The sequence below is a fragment of the Oratosquilla oratoria genome, chromosome 43, assembly GCF_046742065.1.
Source record: "Oratosquilla oratoria isolate Oo_2021 chromosome 43, ASM4674206v1, whole genome shotgun sequence".
Lineage (NCBI taxonomy): Eukaryota > Metazoa > Arthropoda > Malacostraca > Stomatopoda > Squillidae > Oratosquilla > Oratosquilla oratoria.
In genome coordinates this window covers 15171631-15177302 of record NC_134819.1, presented here as the reverse complement: position 1 = coordinate 15177302, position 5672 = coordinate 15171631, and positions in this window count along the sequence as shown.

The following is a 5672-nucleotide window of genomic DNA, read 5'->3' as shown; positions in this document are numbered from 1 at the left end:
CAGGTGTCGCGTACCCCCTTAAACAACACAACATACACATTGCAATTTTACAAGAAACAAAACTAAGACACTCACACAAAACACCATCATTTCATAATTACACCACCATCAGACAAGACCGGACTGACGGCTATGGCGGTGGATTCATCACCCTGATCCACCACTCCATCTGTTTTGTGGACACAAGTGCCACAACCAAAATTCTCCTCCCTACCACAGATAACACAACAGAAATCCAATCCATTCGAATCCGCACAGGCAACAAATCAACACTGACAATAGTTAACATGTACATTCCCCCCAATCATCCCCCACAGTTCCAGACACCTTCAGGCCTCATTTTAGCCAACTAGCCTCAATCCCCAACCTGATCATGGGTGGAGACTTCAACGCCAAGTCGTCTGCTTGGTATGTTAACAACCCTGACACAGACAGAGGGCTTGATATACAGACTCAGTTTGACTCATTGACTATCATGAACAACACACATAATCATACACATATCCCACACCAAGCCCTCTACACTCCCTCCTCTCCTGATATCACCTTTTGCTCCCCCTGCCTAACCCCAACATCATGGAGAGTGGTCGGAACCCTTGGCTCTGACCACCTTCCAATCATCATCACCACCAAAACAAGATCCCCAGTTGGCCACAGACACACATACACCAATTACAAGAGAGCTAACTGGGAAGCTTTTATTGAAGAGACAGAACAACATTTTGAAACACTTAACAGTACACCAATCACAAACATAAACAATGCTGTGCACACTTTTAATACAATCCTGCAAAATGCAGACAAGAGATACATCCCTAGAGGTAACAGAAAATCACACAACCCCAACTTCACACCAGAAATCCAAAGCCTCATCAGACAACGTGACACACTTAAACACGGTACCCCCACACCTATCCCTCAAAACATAGCAGACCAAATACAAACACTAAACACTGTGATTGCCAATAAAATACATGAACAAAAAACACAAAATTGGCAAAACTTTATCAATACACTTGATCACAAAACAAACACCAGCAAATTGTACAAAACACTCAACAGCATTACACTATCCAACAGTAACACTACACGCTCTCACGCAGCAATAATCACAACAACAGATAATCTACCCTCAAACAGACAACAGGCAAACGCACTCATACGTCATTTTGCACAGACAAGCCATCTCACTTCTCACCCTGACGACCGACGCACCATTCGACGTAAGAAAGACTTTCCCACAGACTCAGACTATATACCCTTCATAGACAGTCAGACAAAACTCATAATACATAGTCTCAAGCACTCATCTGCCTGTGGCCCTGATAAGCAACATCCACCTAAAACACATTGGACCACAAGGTATACATGCACTCACAAACATTGCAAACTACAGCTATTCACACAACACTATACCCGACATCTGGAAGCATGGTAAAATAATCACCATTCCAAAACCGAACAAAGACCCAACAATCCCAACATCGCACCGCCCAATCACACTTCTCTGCACCCCCTCTAAAGTCATTGAACGCCTAATACTTAAACTTGTCACACCACATATTCCCCTTGCTGACTCACAACACGGTTTTAGGCCACTACACTCCACAAACACTCTTCTGACAAACCTCACACAAAGAATTTTAGATGGCATCAATTCAGATAGGCCCCACCAAAGAACACTTTTTATAACATTAGACATTAGTAAAGCTTTTGATGCTTTCCCCTGCCACAACCTAACAAATAAAATATATAACACAGACATGCACAATAACACCAAAAGATGGCTGGCCAATTATCTGGCAGGTAGGAATGCTTACGTGTCATATAATGGCCAATCATCGCACATCAGAAACATTAAGAACGGAGTACCACAGGGCTCAGTTCTATCCCCCACACTATTTAATCTATACATGCATGACTTACCCACGCCAGACACCTCAGAAATACAAATCTCTTCCTACGCAGACAACATAACAATCACATGCACACATCGTAACACAGACAAAGCTGCAGAAATAATCCAGCCATACCTTGACACACTCAACACATGGTTCATCACAAACAGACTCAAAATAGCTCCAACCAAATCTACAGCAACACTTCTCACCAACTGGACAAAAGAACACAAATACATACCTCATCTCTACATCAACAACACTCTAATACCACACACAAACACACCGAAAATTCTTGGTGTAACATATGATACATCCATGTCTTTCAAACAACACATCACAATCATAAAAAACAAATGCACACCCAGACTTAATGCACTTAAGTCAATCACTGGAACAACATTTGGACAAAACAAAGAAACTAATATAACAATATACAAACAATGCATACGCTCAGTGTTGAATTATGCGAATCCTGCATGGGCTCCTAATCTCAGTGAGACACACCACAACACTCTTCAAATCATACAAAACAAAGCCCTAAAAACAATTACAGGCTGCACAAATACAACACCTACAGACCATTTACACCATGAAACAAAAGTCCTCAAAATCAAGGACCACCTCGACATGAGAGGCACACAAACACTTGCCGCAGCCACCACAAACACATTACACCCGCTACACTACATAGCAGAACACCCACACACACCAAGAAACATTAAAACAACACCCAAAGACCTTTATCACGCACAGATACTCTCTTCTCTTCCTCTACAACCACCAAATACCAGCCTCCGGAAACATATTCATAATCATATCACTCACCGCTCCATTAACACACTGAAAGACAACACACTGCTGCATGCCAGACCCCCTGATATCCACCCTTCTGAATCCTCTCTCCCACGAAAGGACAGAGTCCACTTGGCCAGACTGCGGTGCGGTCACCACCCAGCACTTCTAAGCTACCAGAAGAGGCTGGATGACCGCATTGTGAACAGCTGCCCAGGATGTAACACTTCACCCCATACCATACAACACATAATGGAAGACTGCATTATACACAATCATGCACGCAAACAACACAACATACGCTCTATAAAGGATTTGTGGGAAAACCCAGTTTCGGCTATGGCATTCCTTGGGGAGATGGGACTGCTCGGACAGACAGTCTAGGGAACGACAACAACAACAACAACAACGTAAATTTAAGTTAGGTCTTAGGATAGTTGCAGTACTGACTGGTTAGTGTACTGAAAGGCAATCTAAGGGTAAGGGCAAAGGCACCAATATATGCACTTTTTAATGTGGTAGGAGAGTTCTTTTAGCTGCATATACATTACATTGTGCATACATTACATTGATGGAACATGTTACATGATAGGTGTTAGTAAGAATTGTGTAAAAGGAAGGTCCTACATTGTTTTTGACATGCTCAGGTGATTTTTTTACCTATAAAACCTACTTGTATGCCAAGTTGAATGTCAATTGGGCCAGGGTTTTGGATTTTACAGATGATTATCTCTAAATTGATAATATTTGCCATAGCAACATGAAAGGTTATTAGTAAAAATAGTATAAAAGGAAGGTCTTATATTGTTTTTGACATGCTCAGGTGATTTGTTAACCCATAAAACCTTTACATGCCAAGTTGCATGTCAATTGGGCCAGGGGTTTGGATTTTATGGATGATTATCTCTAAATTGACAATAGTTGCCATGTCAACATGATAGGTATTAGTAAGAATAGAACAAAAGGAAGGTCCTGCATTGTTTTTGACATGCTCAGGTGATTTGTTGACCCAGAAAACCTTCATATGCCAATTTGCATGTCAACTGGGCCAGGGGTTTGGATTTCATGGATGATTATCTCTAAATTGACAATAGTTGCCATGGCAACATGATAGGTGTTAGTAAAAGTAGTATGAAAGGAAGGTCCTGCATTGTTTTTGACATGCTCATGTGATTTGTTGATCCATAATACCTTCATGTGCCAGGTTGCATGTCAGTTGGGCCAAGGGTTTGGATTTGACAAATGATTATCTCTAAATTGAGAATAGTTGGCATGCTGTCAGTTGTGGTCCCCCACACCATTCAGGGTATCACCACCCTTGAAGCCATCCAGAGGACCTTCACAAGCAGGATTCAGGATGTACAGTGTATAAATTACTAGGAAAGACTCAGCCACTTGAAGCTGTATTCACTTCAAAGAAGGAGGGAGAGGCACATTGTTATCTATGTGTTAAGATCCTGTAGGGAATAGTACCAAATGTGGGACTACAGCAACATACTCAAGGAGAGGGAGGGCTATGTGAGGATCACCCAGGGCACAATACACAAGCTACACACACTGGTACATAATTCCTTCACATACAACAGTACTTGCATCTTCAAGAGATCTGAGGCCAACCCCAAATATATTCAGGCTTCCACTACAACACCCTCCTGGAAGTCACATGTAAGGCAGGAGCTGAAGACCTTGGGACCAGTGGAGACAAAGGATTACAAAGGCGGAGCATGCTGACCTTTTGATCCATATCTAGGTTGGATGCGAAAAAAATCATAATAATAAATTAATAAATACATAACATATACCTTACAAGGGAGGTAGCCAAAAAGTAAAAGGCATAAAATCATTCCCACCCATTCCATCCCTGAATACACTCCACACCTCTCCACCCTCCCTCTTATCTTAGCACCTCCTGGATGACGGGTCATCCCTGCACCTTGTCCACTGCCCTGGGTCAGAAGCAGTGTTGCAAGACACAGCACATCCACAGCAAGGCCGCTTAATTAAATCAGCGACCCCCCCCTCTCCATCCCCCCATGCATAAAAGGAGAAGACGGGGAGAAATCCCTTCGGGGTGCGTCAAATTTTGCTCACACATACTACCTCACCCCCCATCCCCCCGCCCATTCCACCCCATGCATCACAACATCATCCATATACAACCATTTTCCATTCACCCCTGTCTTCTGTTCTCTCCCGTCCTTCATCAACAGACATTCCCCTCTTCCCCAAAGCCCCCTTCACCCCATCCATCCACTTCATCCTAGGATGTCCCCTCATGTTCACTCCCTCCACATCTGCCTTCCATACCTCTTTTACTAGTCTTTCTTCACTCATTCTTTCCATATGTCCAAACCATCCTAATACTCTTTCATCAACCCTATCTCCCAACTTTCTTTCCACCTCTGTTCTCCTCCTCACCTCCTCATTTCTCACTCTATCTAGCCTAATAACCCCCATCATACTTCTCAGACACCTCATCTCAAACACATTCAAACTCCTCTCTTCCTCTCTTATGTTCCATGTTTCTGCCCCATACAGTGCTGTTGGCACAATCACTCCTTCCTACAGTCTCCTCTTAGTATCCATTCCCAAATGTCTATTCCTCATTACACTCTTTAATCCACCAAGGCATTTACTCACTTCTCTCAATCTACATTCTACCTCCACCTTCACTCCACCTTTTCTTGCCACATTTGCACCCAAGTATCTAAAACTATCCACTTCCTCCAGTCGCTCTCCCTTAATGTTCACTTCCAGTCTACTGCCACTTTCACCCCTTGTACATCTCATCACCTTACTTTTACCCACATTTATCTTTAGCTTTCTTCTATCACATACTCTCCCAAACTGTCACCAACTTCCTCAATCCCTCCTCCGATCCTGCCACAAGCACAGTGTCGTCCGCAAACAACAGCTGGCTCACCTCCCACTTTTCTCCATTTTCTTTAACCATCTCCAATCCCTGACCCACTACCCTTG